The 17208-nt window shown below is 49.4% G+C and overlaps 1 long non-coding RNA gene across 2 annotated transcripts in view; it reads left to right on the top strand.

The window, feature by feature from the left end:
• The first annotated feature begins 548 nt into the window (after nucleotides 1–548).
• LOC114226955 (uncharacterized) overlaps nucleotides 549–17208 on the top strand; it is a 31805-nt gene continuing 15145 nt past the window's right edge. For both annotated transcript variants that reach the window (XR_008557302.1, XR_003613046.2), the window contains exons 1-2: nucleotides 549–594; nucleotides 5339–5452. This is a non-coding gene — a long non-coding RNA (uncharacterized LOC114226955). The remainder of the gene's footprint in view (nucleotides 595–5338; nucleotides 5453–17208) is intronic.

Below are 17208 nucleotides of genomic sequence, written 5' to 3'. Positions count from 1 at the left end.
TGTGATGAGCGCGCTGCCCCCCTCGCCAGGCTCCCTGCAGCTTCCACCCTTGCCTCCTTCCCACATGGCCATGCAGCCAGCATAGCAGCCGCCACGCCTCTGCCCTTGCTTTTCCTCCTGCAAAGCTATTTTCCGCCGACCTGCCCATCTAGTGGACAACGTGTCCAAGTTCAAGGCCCCCTGTGAATTCGCTCTTCTGTGCAGCCCTCAAGCTCCAGAGGCCTCCCCAGGGCTCATGAACACCCTGAACCCCTGGGGCCTGTGCCTGGCTCCTTCTCGTGGTGCCAGCACCCAGCGCTGCAGCAGGGCCTTGGGTGGCAGAGCAGGAGGGCTGTCAGAACACCCAGCAGCGTCTCAGGGACCTCAGGCCCCACGAGGGGTCTGTAACACAGGGCTCCTCGCGCTGGCGGCCCTGGAGAGGGAGGGCTGCTGACCCAGGTTACCAAGCGTCCACCCAGGAGGGTGGGTCCCCTCTGTGAGTGAGGCAGTGCCCTCTCCCTGATGTCACACTAACAGGGCCAGGCCCCATAGGGAGCTCCCTTAGACCCCAAAGACCAGCCCAGCTCTTGCCTGGCAGGACACCTCTGGGGACAGGTAGGGAATATGGGGGCAGATGTGGGCAGGACAAGGAAGCCCTCACAGGGGAATTCCTGGAAGTCAGGGCCCGGAGTGGCCAGGAGGAGTGCAGATGGAGCACGAAAGGGACATATCTAGACGACCCTTGTCCTGCCTCGTGGCTCAGCAGAGTCCGCGGAGCTGCGCTGTGCCAACAGCCCCTGTGGTACTGAAATTAAAAGAGGAACAAGTAAGTGAAAGTAGACTCCAGCTGCCCCGTTGCATGATTCACATCCCAGTGCCTGGAAGCCACGTGGGACGGGGCTGCCCTGCTGGACGGCACAGGTGCGGAACGCTGCGGAGCCCACAGCAAGTCCCAGCTCGCGTCAGCGCCTCTCAGGCCTGGCTGCTCTGCTCCCGCTAAGCTTGGGCGACTCACGGGCCCTCTCTGTGCTTCGGCTTCCTCTCTAAGTGGGGATAACAACAGTCATTACGGAGATTACATGAGTTAACTGCATGTAATGGACTCGCAACAGCACCTGCTACATGCAAAGGGCCTGCCAGCCGCTGGCAGAGTGAGGCCCAGCCTCTGCAGGGCATTAAGGAGGAGATAGTGTGTATCTTGTGGAAGGGCATGTAACATTCAAATACACATGGCTGGCGTGCAACATTCAGATGCACGGGGAAAAGCCCCCGCAGTGTTGCCTCCCGGCCACCACATCACCCTGCCGTTGGCGCCTACCCCTGCCTTTGCGCTAGGATGGCATCGTCACCTCCCTTCCACAGAAGACAGAAAGGGCCTGCTCGCGGTCGGCGAGGTGCGAGAGGAGAACCCCACTCTCTGGACCGAGGCCTGGAGCTCGCCTCCCTGCCTGGGCGGGGCCGATGACTCCCTAGTTCCTTAAACATGCCCCCCCAACCCCCTGCTGTGATGTTGTGTGCCACTGCCTTACCTACCCCACCACTCGGAAGCCCTTTCCCATCTTGCCTCAGTCCCACCGGCTGCAGTGTGACCCCTGCACCTGGGGCTGCCCATGCACACACCACAGGGCTGAGGGCGTGGAGGAGCGAGCCGAGGCGAGGGCTTCTGTATGATCTGTTTCCAGAAGCCGCGCTCGCTCGGAAGTCAGTTCACCCTGGTGCCCAAGCCCACTCCCACCCACCAGGGAAAGCCTGTCTCTTCTTGCCTGTCCTTGGAAGGAAGACACAGGGCACTTCCTCCAGGGCTCCGAGATCAAGGCCTCGCCGCTCCTCACTTGTCTCTGGGCAGGGAGCCCACGGTTACACAAGGTGGGCTCAGGGCCAGCCAGGCACCAAGGCACATCCTCACCCCGGCAGTCCAGGAAGGCGAGGCCTTTGGGGAACCCTGTAAGGGACATGCTGCCTGTTGTCCAGACAGGGAAACTGAGTCCCGGAGCAAAAAGGGGGCTTCCCCAGGGCACGCAGCCGGGGCGAGGTCTCCTGGTGTGCCGGGCAATCCTCGCTGTAGTCTGTCGGGGCCTCCAGGAGGCCGTGGGCGGCTTGCAGCATCCCAGGGCTGGATCGCAGGTGGACGTAAAGCAGACCGAGTAACTGGCCTTCCTGACGCCAACGCAAGAAGCCCCATCCTGTGTCCCGAAGGTCCAACCTGCAGTTGGGAGAGAAGCCAGAGGAGCCTGCCGCCCATCGGAAGCGAGAAGCACACGGAGCTCACTGTTCTGAGGGTATCGGACGCATAGAGAGGCATGGGGGGCGGCCTCTGGCAGTGGTGCTGGTTGTCTGCTGTACGAGGGGCAAGAGGGAGGATGGACGTCCTCTGACTCAGACCAACAAGCTCAAAAGGCTGGTGGGGCTGGTGCTGTGGACTAGCCATCCTCAACTCATGCTCTGCCTCCGTCTCGCCTGGAAGAGAAACAGCGGCATCCTGGGGGCGTCCCACTCTTGCCCCCCGGCCGTGTCTGCTCTGTGTCTCGCCCTCCTGGCCACCCGGGCTGCCTCGTCTCCTGTGATTGAAATCTCCCCGCTGCTCTCAGAGCTGACCTTCCCGCCTTTAATTCAATCAGGAATCACAAGCCCTTTTAATTTAGGAAATAAAAGGCTGGCTGCTGAGCCGGCTGCCCCTGATTGACGGGGCAGCCAGCATGGGCAAGCTGGCGTGGGGAGGGGGGCACAGACCCATGACCTCCGCCAGCCCCTCTGGGGGAAGGATGCTTCCTGGAGACCTGGGGAACAAAGGAGAACCCCCTCCTCCTGGCCCCCAGCAGAGAGGGGCCAAGGCCACGCGGTGGGGGGCGGCTGCCGGCTGGCCCATGAAGCTGCGGAATGTCAGGCTCTCCCTGCAGCTGTGGCGACTTGGGATAGACACGAGGGAGGACTTCCTAGCCTGCTCGTTTATGTCCTCCCTTGGTGGCTATGTGACTGGGCGGATGTTCCAAAGTTTCCCAGTGAATGGCACCGCTTTCTTTTCCAAGAAAGTAGAAGAGCTGCTAGAGGAATCAACGCTAGCTTTTCTGGACTTCAGTTTCTCATCTGTATGTGGGGATAACCATGGGACCCAGCCACAGGGCTGTTCTGAGGGTTAAGTGAGTTAATGAAAGCTCACTGGCACATAATAACCTCTCATTCAATTATAGCTAATGAGATTCTTAATATCACTCTGCTAGAGGCACACAGAGGTTCCCCCCCCCCCCCCCCCGCCCTCTACTTGGAAGTGGCAGAGACTTGGGAGAGAGTGTTCTTGGCCCTGGGGCCTGTTGCTCTATTTCTCTCCCAGGAGATGGCCGAGGGCAGGTCCCCCAGGGCCCAGTCCCAGTCCCCGGGGAAGCAGGACAGGGCTTAAGGTTAGAATTGTAGTTGAGCACATTTTGACTCTGTGACCTTGGGCAAGTTGCCTTACTGCTCTGAGCCTCAGTTTCCTCCTCTGAAAAGTGGGCTCGTGGCACCAACTGGCAGGATGGTTTTGATGCCCAGGCCAGAGGCTGACCTAGAAAGTGCTCAGAATATGGTACCTCCCTCCCCTAAACCCCAATCAAGTGCTCAGCATAGCTCATCCAAGGGGGAAGCCCTATTACCTTGTGGTCTGAAGCTGAGCTCTGAGCAACCACTGCCTTTTTCCTGTCCAACCACCTTGTTGGTTCCCCCAGGTCCTGCCCATGGCCAGGGCCTGCCCCAGATGCTCCAACCCTCGCTGGCCTCACCTTCTTCCTGAGCTGCTTCTGTGGGAGGAACCCCCTGGGGCAGACCCAGGTGGCCTGCTGCTCCCCTGTCGTCCGTGTGCAGCCCAGCGCCTGGCACAGTGAAGGTGCTTGGGGAGGCCTCTCCCCAAACCCCGACCCATCCTCCTGGCCCAAATGCCCTATACAAACAGGTACTGTGATAGCATTCCTTGGTTTCTGAGTAAGCAATCCCGTGCAGCTCCTGCATAAAATGGGTTTGGAGCTGAAGGCAATAGTCACAGTGGCCACTCACTGAGCTTCGGACTTACTACTGCTGAACTTGGGACTGAGCCATTGACACCCCCCCCCCCCCCCACTGCCCTGTGAAATAGTCATTGCACTGCACAGCTCAGGACACTGAAACTCAAAAGACATTGAGTTCCTTCTGCAGCCTGACCCAGCTATGAAGCAACAGTGCTGGGATCCAAACCTAAGCCCTCTATAGACTTGGATGGACAGCTCATAGAAGTCTCTGGTGCCCATCGTTTCTTCTTTTTTTATTTTTATTATTTTTAAAATGTAATGTAATTTAAAAATTTCCATCCCCATGTATCCCCTCTATGCCCTCTTTCACCTACACCCCTTTTTACCCCCCAACAATCACCACACTATTGTCCATGCCCATGAATTCTCTCTTTTTTTTTTTCTTTTTTTGCTCAATCTCCACCCCACCCCCCGCCCCCCGCCGCCCACCCATGGCCTCCAGCCCCCAACATCAGAGCTGTCTGCTTGTTCTCTGTCTATATTTTGCTTGGTGGTTCTGTTTGTTCATTAAATACCACATCTGAGTGAAATCATATGGTACTTGCCTTTCTCTGACTGGCTTATTTCACTTAGCATAATGCTCTCCAGGTCCATCCACGCTATCACAAAGGGCAGAACTTTCTTCCTTTTTCCTAATTCCATTGTGTAAATGTACGACAGCTTTTTTTACCCACTTTTCTGCTAATGGGCACTTGGGCTGCTTCTAAATCTTGGCTATTATAAATAACACTGCAGTGAACATAGGGGTGCATTTATTCTTTCGAATTAGTGTTTTGGGTTTCTTCAGGTAAATTTCCAGAAGTGGAATCACTGGGTCATAAGGCAGTTCCATTTTTAATTTTTTGAGGTGTCTTCATACCGCTTTCCACAGTGGCCGCACCAGTCTGCATTCCCACCAAACAGTGCTCAGGGTTCCCTTCCCTCCACATCCTCGACAACACTTGTTTGTTGGTTTACTGATGGTAGCCATTCTGGCAGGTGTGAGGTGATATCTCGTTGTGGGTTTAATTTGCATCTCTCTGATGATTAGTGATGTTGGCCATCTTTTCGTATGTCTATCGGCCATCTGTATGTCCTCTTAGAGAAGTGTCTATTCAGGTCTTTTCCCCATTTTTTAAAAAATTGGGTTGTTTGTTTTCTGGTGTTGAGTTTTATAAGTTCTTTATAAATTTGGGATATTAACCCCTTATCAGATGTATCATTGGCCGATATGTTCTCCCATGCATAGGTTGTCTTGCATTCTGTTGGTGGTTTCCTTTGGGGTGCAAACACTCTTTAGTTTGATGTCGTCCTGTTTATTTATTTTTTCTTTTGTTTCCCTCTAGTATCCATTGTTTCATTTGACCCCACAACAACCTTGGGGCTTTGCCAAGCACACGGATTGTCATCATTATTATGCTGCCATCCAGAAGAGAAAAGGAAGGCTCTCAGGTCACACAGTAAGTCAAAGATGGGACTCTGACCATGTGCTCAGGCCCTGCCTCCAAGCACACTCACACCCGCACCCCTGGATTTAAAAATAGTTTCTTGCTCCTGAAACTCAGTGTTCCAACTCCTTCATTCATCCACCTGGCAAACATTTATCAGGCACCTACTGTGTTCTAGGCCCTGTGCCGGGGATTTAGTGCCGAGCAAGCCGGAGCCTGGCCCCTTCCTGAACTTACCGTCTTTGTGAGCCAGAAAGACCGAGACAATCAGGCACACCAGCGATAACAACGATAATGGCATTGTCCCTGGGGGTGGGTGAACGGTCAGGGGAGGTCCGCCTGGGAACATGGAGATCTGAAGGTAGATCAGGAGTTTGCCCCTGGAATTGGGCAGAGCAGCCTCGGCAGAGGGAACAACGTGTGCAGTGGCCCTGAGGCGGGAATAAGCAGTGCAAATAGGAGTGGGAAGGACTCGGGTGAAGAGCAGGAGGAAAGGGGCCAGAGCCTGCAGAGCTGCAGAGCCTGGAGGGCTGGCCCTCATCCCGAGAGGCGGGCCTACGGTTGGCTGGCATTTCAGGTTAGTGGAATGGAGATTGGAGGGGGTTGAGTGGTTGTGGGGACCACAGTCAGGAGGCAACCTTAGTGGTCCAGGCACAGGGCCACAGTGGGGCTGGTAGGGCAGGCCAGCTCCACCCACAGCCCCTTCCAGGGGGCCTGGGGCCCTTTCCCAGGGGCTTGTGGTAGTGGTCAGTGCTCATAGTACCCTGACCCCCAGGCAGTGAAGCGCTGGTTATGAACAACCGCCTCTCTGCAGGGGGTCTTTATTTGTAGCCTTTCAGTGTTGTGAATACCCCCCCATGATTGATTTCAGCCTACCAACCAGAAGTCAATGAGAAGTTGGGAAGAGATGTGTACAGTTGCCCAAGCCAGAGGAAGTTGGCTCCAACACAGGTCTCAGAAAGGCAGTGGCTCCAATGAAATGCTACTTATGTGTCTCACCTCTCTGTGCAGTTCTTGTGTATGTGCTGGGGGAGAGAGGGTGAAGGCTGAACGGGGAGGAGGCTAGGTAAGGGATAAATAGGAGTGCCACCCCCACCTCCAGTCTTCCCAGTGACTAGGGGATTGGTACTGTTATTTCCCCACGTCCTGGATGAAGAAACTGAGGCACAGAGAGGTCAACCACTTGTCCAAGATCTCACAGCAATAAGGGGCAGAACTGGGAACTCAAGCCAGGTCAGCCTGGGGTGACACCTGTATCCTCCTGAACCTCTGCTCTGTTCCCACTGTGAGCTGGCTCAAAGGGAGGGGATGGGGAAAAGTTAGGGGGACAATGAACAGAGGATGGGCTAGCTGAGAGGGAGGAGGAAGGTATCAGGGGAGGAAGTTGGGTTGGAGGGCATCTGAAATTCTCTGGCCTGGAACCCTAATTCTGGGGTCACCTCTAGAAGTTAATTTCGGGTGAAAGCAATTGTTAGAGAGTGATCATGAGTTTATTATGCGAATGCCCCTAGGAGAGGGTGCTGCAAGCTGGGCTGGGCAGAGGTCAGGCGCCTGGAAGCACCCCTATCCCACCCAGGTTCCTGCTGCAGGGTTGAGGCGCCAGGCCAGAGTCCACACAGCTGCAACTCTCTCCTGGTTTGTAAGCCAGGTGACTCGGCGGTCCCGTGTCAGCAAGGACCTGGAGCGGTCAGGTCAACCCAACCAGCCGGGATCCCTTCTCAGGCTACAGGGAATGCTGCACCCCTCCCTCCCTCCCTCCCTTCCTTCTTTCCTTCCTTTTTTCTTTCTTTCCATCTCTTTTTAAATTCTTTACTATTGAAAGTAGTACATATGTCCCCTTTCCCCCCATTGTCCTCTCCCAACCTGCCCCTGCCCCCCAGCCCCAGCCTTCACCCCCCACCCCCCTCATTGTCTGTGTCCATTGGTTATGCTTATATGCATACAAGTTCTTGGTTGATCTCTTACCATCCCGCCCCCTTCTCCCCCCCCACCTACCCACTATCTTTCTGATTAGTGTTTCTGATTTTTTGGGATAAATTCCTAGGAGTGGGATTACTGGGTCAAATGGGAGTTCCATTTTAATTTTTTTGAGGAAACTCCATACTGTTCTCCACAGTGGCTGCACCAGTCTGCATTCCCACCAGCAGTGTAGGAGGGTTCCTTTTTCTCTGCATCCTCTCCAGCACTTGTCGTTTGTTGATTTGTTGATTGATGATAGCCATTCTGACAGGTGTGAGCTGGTACCTCATTGTTGTTTTGATTTGCATCTCTCAGATGATTAGTGACTTGGAACATGTTTTCATATGTCTCTTGGCCTTCTGTATGTCCACTTTCGAAAAGTGACTATTTAGGTCTTTTGTCCATATTTTGATTGGATTGTTTATCATTCCTTTTGTTAAGTTGTATGAGTTCCCTATACATATTGGAGATTAAACCCTTATCAGAAGTCACATTGGCAAATATGTTCTCCCATGCAGTGGGCTTTCTTGTTTTGTTGATGGTTTCTTTTGCTGTGCAGAAGCTTTTTATTTTGATGTAGTCCCATTTGTTTATTTTCTTCTTTGTTTCCATTGTCCTAGGAGCTGTATCAGTAAACATTGCTATGAGCTATATCTGATACTTTGCTGCCTATGGATTCTTCTAAGATTTTTATGGTTTCCCATCTTACATTTAAGTCTTTTATCCATTTTGAGTTTATTTTTGTGTAGGGTATAAGTTGGTGGTCAAATTTCTTTTGCAAGTATCTGTCTAATTATCCCCGAGTTGCCCACCTGTCCCCTGCATAATCCTGGTCAGTGAACTCGGAGTTAGCAACTATCCTGCCCAGCACGGATTGGACCAGGTCACAGGAAATAGGATGGGGGTCCTGCCCCGGAGCCCCTGCAAGAGATGAGGGGTTCTGACATGATCTCTGGGAGTTCAGGCCCGTCCACCCTCCCCCTGTGTTCTCCTCCCTGCAGGGCCATCCCCATAGCCACGCTCTGCTCCTCTGCTCACCACATTCCCCGTCAGCTCCCCTCACCTCTCTTCCCTGCGCTGCTCAGCACTGCCATTGAAGCTTTTCAAAGTTCTTTCCGGACATGGAAAGTGCGAGTCCTGCCCTTTGTGTGTTCTAAAGAGTGAGTGCCTCTCTCTGGGTCTCAGTTTCCCTATCCGCACAAGGGAGATAAGTGGTTATGAGACCCTGGGAACCGATGAGGCAGTCTATATAGTATGTGTATCTGGGGTGGGGGAATTTCAGCTAAGCACACAGTAGGTGCTTTATGGATTGGTTTGGTGGAGCTGCCTTGCCCAGGAGTTGAGAATTAGAAAGACACACAAAGGCTAATGGGCAATGGGCCTGCAGTCCAGTGGTCGCCCCAGGGATGGGTTTGCTCCTGGACATGCTGCTTAATTATTACTATTCTCATCATCCCCATTCTACAGGCAGAGAGACAGCCCTAGAGAGCTCACATTGCTCCCCCGAGGTCATTCAGCTTGTAGGTGGCAGAGCTGAGATTTGAAGGCAGGCAGGCTGGCTCCATGGCCCACATTTCTAACTATTAGACCACATGTCCTTCCTGTCGTTGAGTTGAGTGGTCTCCAAAGTAGAAATGATTCAGGAAAAAATGACTAGAAATTAAGATATATTTACTTTATCTCATCTTTTAAAATTTGTTCTTGTAAACATATATTTTAAATGCACTACACATACATGATTCTAAAAGAGCTTTATTGAGTATGATTACAAACCATTAATTCACCCATTACAAACCATTAATTGTAATTTTAAATGTACAATTCAGTGATTTTCAGTAAATATAGGTAGTTGTGCAACCATCACTGCAATTTAATTTTAGGACATTTCTATCACCCAACCAGAGAGATTCCTTCTGCAGTGAATCCTCAGGCCACTGCTAATCTACTTTCTGTCTTTATAGATTTGTCTTGCCTGGACATGTCATATAAATGGAACCATGCAATGTGTAGTATTTTAAATATATACATATTATTTATGATTTCAGAGAGGAAGGGAGAGAGAGAGAAAGATAGAAACATCAATGATGAGAGAGAATCATTGACTGGCTGCCTCCTGCAACTGGGGACCGAGCCTGCAACCCAGGCATGTGTCCTGACTGAGAGTGAATTGGTGATCTCTTGGTTCATAGGTGGATGCTCAACCTCTGAGCCACACTGGCTGGGCAATGTGTGGTATTTTGTCTCTGGTTTCTTTAACTTAGCATAATGTTTTTGGGATTCATTCATGTTTTAATATTTATCAGTATTTCATTCCTTTTAATGGCTGAATAGTATTCTGTTGTGTGGATATACCACATTTATTGATCCACTCACCAGCTGAGGGTCATTTGAGTGGTTTCCACTTTTTGACTGTTATAAATAATACTGCTATGAACATTTGTGGTTTTTGTGTGAACATGTTTTGGTTTCTATTGGGTATATACCTAGGAGTGGAATTGCTGCATCATATGGTAAATTTATGTTTAACTTTTTAAGAAACTGCCAAAATGTTTTCCAAAATGGCTGCACCATTTTACATTCCCATTAACAGTATATGAGAGTTCCATTTTTTAAAATATATTTTTATTGATTTTTTACAGAGAGGAAGGGAGAGGGATAGGGAGCTAGAAACATCGATGAGAGAGAAACATCGACCAGCTGCCTCCTGCACACCCACTACCGGGTCCGGGGATGTGCCCGCAACCAATGTACATGACCTTGACCGGAATTGAACCTGAGACCTTTCAGTCCGCAGGCTGACACTCTATCCATTGAGCCAAACCGGTTTTGGCTTGAGAGTTCCATTTCTTCATGTCCTCATCAATACTTATCATCTGTCTTTTTTATTATCACTGTTTTAATGGGTCTAAGGTGTATCTCATTGTAGTTTTAACTTGCATTTCTCTAATGACTAATAATGTTAAGCATCTAAGTGTCTAATTTGTTGACATAAAGTTATTTATAGATTCCCTTATCAACCTTTTAATTTCTGTGAGGTTGGCTATGATGTTCCTTTTTCATTTTGATTTAGGTAATTCATATTTTTTCCTTTTCTTTTTCTTGGACAGTCTAGCCAAAGGTTTGTCAATTTTGTTGATCTTTACCTCTTTGTTTCCATATTTTTCTTATTGTTTTCTATTTCATTTATTTCTGCTCTAATCTTATTTATTTCCTTACTTTTGATTGCTTTGGTTTTAGTTTGCTCTACTTTTTCTAATGTTTTACAGTGGAAGTTTAGGTTATTGAATTAGCATCTTTTTCTAGTATAGGATTTTCTGTTATTGTTGTTTTGTTTTTGTTAATCTTCACATGAGGATATTTTTCTATAGATCTTTTAGAGAGAGGAAAAGATAGAAACATCAATGTGAGAGAAACGCACCAATTGGTTGCCTCCTGCATGTGCCCCTACGCTCTATCCACTGAGCCAAACCGGCTAGGGCATCTAGTACGATAAGTTTTAAAGCTATAAATTCACTGCTAATCACTGCTTTAATTTGATAGGTTGTACATTTGTGTTCATTTAGTTAAAACTATTTTAAATTTGCCTTATGATTTCTTTTTTTGATTCATAAGTTTTTTAGAAATGTCTTGTTTAGTTTCCAAACATCTGTGGATTTCCCACATTTTCTTCTGTTGTTGATTTTTAATTTAATTCTGTTGTGGTGCAGAACATAGATTGTATAATTTCAATTCTTGTCAATTCACTGAGAACTGTTTCATGGTCTAGCATAGCATGTCCTGGTAAATAGTCTTACTGCACTTGAAAAGAATGTGTATTTGTGCTGTTGTTGGGTGAAGTATTCTACACATGACAGATTAAGTTGGTTGATAGTGTTGTTCAAGTCTTATATGTACTTGCTGATTTTCTATCTAGTTTTTCTGTACATTCTCAAAAGTTTATTATTTTTGAACTCTCTACTTCTCCCTTTGATTCTGTCAGTTTTTGTTTCATGTATTTTGGGACTTTGTTGTTAGATACATATGTGTTTAATTATTATATAACTAGAGGCCCACTGCATGAAATTCATGCAAGAGTAGGCCTTCCTTCCCCCTGCTGCCGGCACCAGCTTCCCTCTGGCACCCGGGACCCAGGCTTCCCTCGCAGCCCCGGCTTTGTCTGGAAGGTCATCAGGTCTAATTAGCATATTACACTTTTATTATTATAGACTAGAAGCCCGTTGCACGAAGTTTCATGCAAAAGACCTTCCTTCACCTGGCGGCTGGCACCAGTTTTCCGCCAGCACCAGTTTTCCTCTGGCCACCCACCGATCGGAGCGCCTCCGGCCAGTGCGATCGGCCACCCCGAGTTCCTCCAGCGCCGTTTCCTCTGGCCGCCAGCGCCGCCGGTGGAGGAACTCTGGGTGGCCGATTGCGCTGGCGGGAGGCACTCCGATTGGCGGGTGGCCAGAGGAAAACTGGTGCTGGCAGAAAACTGGTGCCGGCAGCCACGCAATCAGCCACCCCGAGTTCCGCTACTGGCGCCTTCCACTGGCCCCATGGATCCTCCCTCAGCGCCAGCCATTGGGGCCGGCAGGAGGAACGGGGGGCGGGGACTCGTGAGTCCCCGCCCCCCGCCAGCCCAATCGGCCACCCTGAGTCCCACCCCAGCCTCCCAATGGTCCAATCGTGGGCGTAGTGGAGTGATGGTAATTTGCACATTACCATTTTATTAGGTAGGACTAGAGGCCCAGTGCACGAATTCGTGCATGGGTGGGTCCAGCCAGCCCACCCCAATGGGGGCCGATTGAGGCCCGGCTGGCTGGGTGGGGAGGGGCCATGGGTAGTTGGCCACGAATTGGGATGGGGGCAGCCGACTGGGGGTGGGGCCGGCTGGGGTAAGGGGCCATGGGAGCTTGGGGGTGCCGATTGGCTGCCACAGTGGGCGTCATAGCAATCGGTTATTCTGGCCATTCCACCGGTCCAGCCACTTGGCTTTTATATATATAGATTCTGACGAACTGACCTTTTTATTATTACAATTTTCTCTCTTTGTCTCAAAGTATCATTTCTTTTTTGTCTTAAAGTCTATTTTATCTCATATTGGTATAGATACTTGACTCTCTTATGGTTATTGTTTGCATGGCATATATTTTTCCATTCTTTTACTTTCAGCCTATTTGTGTCTTTGGATCTAAAATGTCTCTTGTAAGCAGCATGTAATTGAATCTTGTTTTTAAAATCCAGTCTGATAATGTATAAATCATCCATATTTACTGTAATTATTGATATAGTTGAATTTATTTCTGCAATTTTGCCTTTTTTGCTATTTGCTTCATGTCTTTTTATTTGTCCCTCTGTTTTTTCTTTACTGCCTTCTTTTGTGTTAAGTATTTTTTTCTGATGTATCTTTTAATTTCTTTGATATTGTTCCTTTATTATATATTTGAGTTATTATCTTAGATGTTGTTCTAGGAATTGTAATATATAATTTATCTAAATCTACTTCAGATTAATACTAAGTCAATTCCAGTAAATTATTGAAACTTTGCTCCAATATAGCTCCATTATTTTCCCAATTTTTTGTTATTGTTGTTATGTATGTCATACATCCAAAGTTTTATAATTATTACTTGTACCACCTTATGTCTTTTTAAAACTTCAAGAGAAAAAAGGAGAAAAAACATATTTACAGAATCTTTTATATTAACCCACATATTTATTATTTCTGGTTCTTTTCATTTTCTTCTGTGGATTCAAGTTGCTGTCTTGTGTCTTTTCCTTGCTCCAGTGTAACACTCTTTCCTCTCTTCTCTTTGTGTTATTATGTATTTGTAATATATATGTCATATGGCTTTATAATTATTATTTTATGCAATTATCTTAAATCAATGAAGAGGAAGAAAGAGGAAAATGTATTTATCGTGTCTTTTACATTTACCTATACATTAACCTTTTTGGGGTGCTCTTTATATCTTTACTAGAGGCCCGGTGCACGAAATTTGTGCACGGAATAGTGTGTCCCTCAGCCCAGCCTACACCCTTTCCAATCTGAGACCCCTCAAGGGATGTCCGACTGCCCATTTAGGCCCGATCCAAATAGGATCAGGCCTAAACGGGCAGGCAGACATCCCTCACAATCCAGGATTGCTGGTTCCCAACTGCTTGCCTGCTTGCCTTCCTGATTGCCCCTAACTGCTTCTGCCTGCCAGCCTGATCAGCCCCTAACCACTCCCCTGACAGCCTGATTGATGCCTAACTGCTCCCCCTGCCAGCCCGATTGCCTCTAACTGCCCTCCCCTGCAGCCTGGTCACTCCTAACTGCCCTCCCCTGCAGGCCTGCTCCCCCCCCAACAGCCCTTCCCTGCAGGCCTGATCCCCCACAACTGCTCTCCCTTGCAGGCCTGGGTCCCCCCCAACTGCCCTTTCCTGCAGGCCCAGTCACCCCCAACTTCCCTCCTCTGCTGGCCTGGTCACCCCTAACTGCCCTCCCCTGTAGGCTTGATCGCCCTCAACTGACCTCCCTTGCAGGCCTAGTCCCTCCCAACTGCCCTCCCCCGCTGGCCTGATCACCCACAACTGCCCTCCCTTGCAGACCTGGTCTCTCCTAACTGCCCTCCCCTGCTGGCCATCTTGTCGTGGCCATCTTGTGTCCACATGGGGGCAGCCATATTTGACCACATGGGGGCAGCCATCTTGTGTGTTGGAGTGATGGTCAATTTGCATATTACTATTTTATTAGATAGGATAGAGGCCTGGTGCACGGGTGGGGGCTGGCTGGTTTGCCCTGAAGGGTGTCCCGGATCAGGGTGCGGGTTCCCTTGGGGTGTGGAGCGGCCTGGTCGAGGGGCCTGTGGTGGTTTACAGGCCAGCCACGCCCCTCGGTGACCCAAGCAGAGGCCCTGGTATCTGGGGGTTATTTATCTTCTATAATTGAAACTTTGTAGCCTTGAACAGAGCCAAGCCTCCTGCTCACTCTGTGGCTGCAGCCATTTTTGTTGGGATTTATTTATCTTCTAGAATTAAAACTTTGTAGCCCTGAGTGTAGGCTGGGCCGGCCAGGGCAGCAGGGAAGCTTGGCTTCCTCCATTGCCAGGGAAACCCAAGCTTCCTGCTTGCTGCAACTCTGTGGCCGCAGCCATCTTGTTGGGGTTAATTTGCATACGCGCTCCTGATTGGCTGGTGGGCATGACTTGTGGCTGTAGCAGAGGTACGGTCAATTTGCATATTACTCTTTCATTAGATAGCATGTGGATTTAAGTAATTGTCGGGTGTCATTTATTTTTACTCTGAGCAGCTTTAGTATTTTTTTTTTAATAAAACATGCATGCTAGCAATTAATTCTCACTCTTTGTTTGGAAGTGTCTTTATTTCACCTTCATTTTTGAAGGATACTTTTACTGTATATAAACTTCTTGGTTGACAGGGTTGTTTGTTTTTTTTCTCAGCACTTTGAGTATGCCCTTCCACTTCCTTCTGGCCTCCAGTGTTTCTTATGTGAAATCAGCTGTTAATTTTATTGTGCTGCCCTGATCTGATGCATCATTTTTCTCTTGCTACTTTTAGGATTTTCTCTGGCTCTTTTTTTCAACAGTTTTACTATGACTTGCTAAGGGTGCTTATGTGTTCCTCCCACTTGGATTTGGTTTGAATGTGTAAATCAATGCTTTTCATAGAATTTGGAAACTTTGAGGTCATTATATCTTCAAATATTTTTTGTGTGTGTCTCTTTCTCTCCTCTTTTTCTGAAACTCCCATTAAGTGTACATTGGTATGTTTGATGATATTACACTCTATTCATTTTCTTTTCACTCTTTTTTCCCCTTTCTGTTCTTTAGATTGGATAATTTAAATTGATCCATCTTCAATTTTGCTGATTCTTCCAGCTCAAAAATGGAAGCCCTCTAGTGAACCTTTTATTCCAGTTATTGTACTTTTCGACTCCAGAGTTTTCATTTGGTTCTTTTAAAAAATATGTAATTTCTGTCTCTTTATTGATAGTCTCTATTTGGTGAATCTTTTGATGAGTCTTTACTCGAATTATTTATACATGGCTTCCTTTTTTTCTTTGAACATATTTATAATAGCTGCTTTGAAGTCTTTGCTAAGTACATCTGGACCCCCTCAGAGACAGTTTCTATTCACTGCTTTAGCTGCTCTGAATGGATCACACTTTCCTGTTTCTTTTCACATCCTGTAGTTTTTGTTGAAAACTGGACATTTTAGATAACACATTGTAGCAATTCTGAATTCTGATCCACCACCACCACCACCACCACCACCACCAGGATTGTCGTTTGTGTAGCAACTTGCCCGGACCAATTCTATGGAATCTGTCTTCCTCACAGTGTGAGGCTGCTGATTTCTCTGCTCAGTTTCTTTTTTAAATTTTTGTTTTTATTTTTAAGCCTGGCTTCCTAGGCATTGCCCCGGGTCAGCATAGCTCAGTGTTCTGCCAATGGTTGGTCAGAAATTGTGCTTAAATACCTCGACCCAGTAAGGCTTTCCTACCCTCTGCCAATGCATCTGTGTGTGGGTTGGGGAACACATTCAAGATTCAAGCAGTTTAAAAAGCTGTCCCAACGTTTACTCTCTAAGTGCTTAGCCCGGGATGAGGAGATAGCTAAGGCCCTCTCGGTCTCCTCACAGGGTGCACGCAGCCTTCCGCACCCCGAGGGATCTGTGGGAGCTTATCAAGACTCCCTGGGTGTTCTTGTTCCCGGATATCCCTGTCAGATGCCTTGCTGTTCTGATGATTTGTTTCTTGCCCAAACTAGTATTATACCTCAGGCTAGCTGCAGTGTGGGCCTTATTGTACATAATTTTAAAGAATCGATACACGCTCAACAATAAGGGTGCACAGTGAAACGCGTTCGGCAGCCACTGGCCTAGTTTTTGGGTGTCTCTAGCTGGTCTACCCCTCCTGGGGGCTATGTCTGGATGCTGAGCCCTGGACCTGGCGCCTCCTGTGTGGGAGTCGAGGGGGGCCACGTGAGAAGAGCGATTGCAGCAACAGGATTCTCGCCTCAGGGACAAGAGGTGGTCATTCAAGGTGGCTGAACTTGCCTCTCAGGGACAGCTGGCCCTGCCCATTCTGGCTAGGCCTTTGCTCCCACGGGGATGCAGGCCTGGCTGCTCCGTCAGCAGGCCTGGGGTGGGGAGCCAGGTGCCCTCTACACTGGCTTCCACTCACTGGAAGCCAGCCAGGCACTCAGGAGGAAAATTTAGTGGAGCCAAGAGAACGATCAATTCCCTCAGGGCAGGGCTGCCAATGAGGAGGGTCACCCAGGAAGTGGCTGGCTCCTGCCCCAGAGGCCCAGGCTGGGGCCTGTGGCCTCCTCTGTCCCCTGGATACTCACTTAGACAACAAGGAGTCAGAGAACAGTGTCCTCCCCCCCGGGTACTACCCCTGTCCTTGGGGTGGGCACGTAGAGAGGCCTGTGCCAGCGAGCTGAAGGTCAGTCAGCGTGCGCGGCAGGCGCTGCGGATGGGAGGGGTGGAGGGCAGCGGGGAAAACTGGGCTGACAGTCACGTACGCTGATGTCACTGGTCACTCCGCCTCCCCGAGGTATCGCCTTCCTCATGGTCAAGCCTCAGCTGAGTTCAGGGGGCCAGTCACGTCCCATCCCTGGCATGGCTCTTAGGCTGCTCGCTGCACCACCTCTGGGGCTGCTGAGGTCAGGGTGGCACTAACCAGCACTGCCTGGTGTCAGCACAGCTCTGACAGGGGAGAGGGAGAGCCCGGCGAGCGGGGAGAGTGGCAGGGACAGGTGCCTGGGGGCTGGGAGTGGCCAAGCTGCTGAGAAGGTGCCCCAGGGTGCCTGGGGGGCTGT

Source organism: Eptesicus fuscus, chromosome 10 (genome assembly GCF_027574615.1).
Source record: "Eptesicus fuscus isolate TK198812 chromosome 10, DD_ASM_mEF_20220401, whole genome shotgun sequence".
In the NCBI taxonomy this organism is placed as follows: Eukaryota; Metazoa; Chordata; class Mammalia; order Chiroptera; family Vespertilionidae; genus Eptesicus; species Eptesicus fuscus.
Note: the sequence above shows the minus strand (reverse complement) of the source record. Positions and strands in the feature narration are given on the sequence as shown.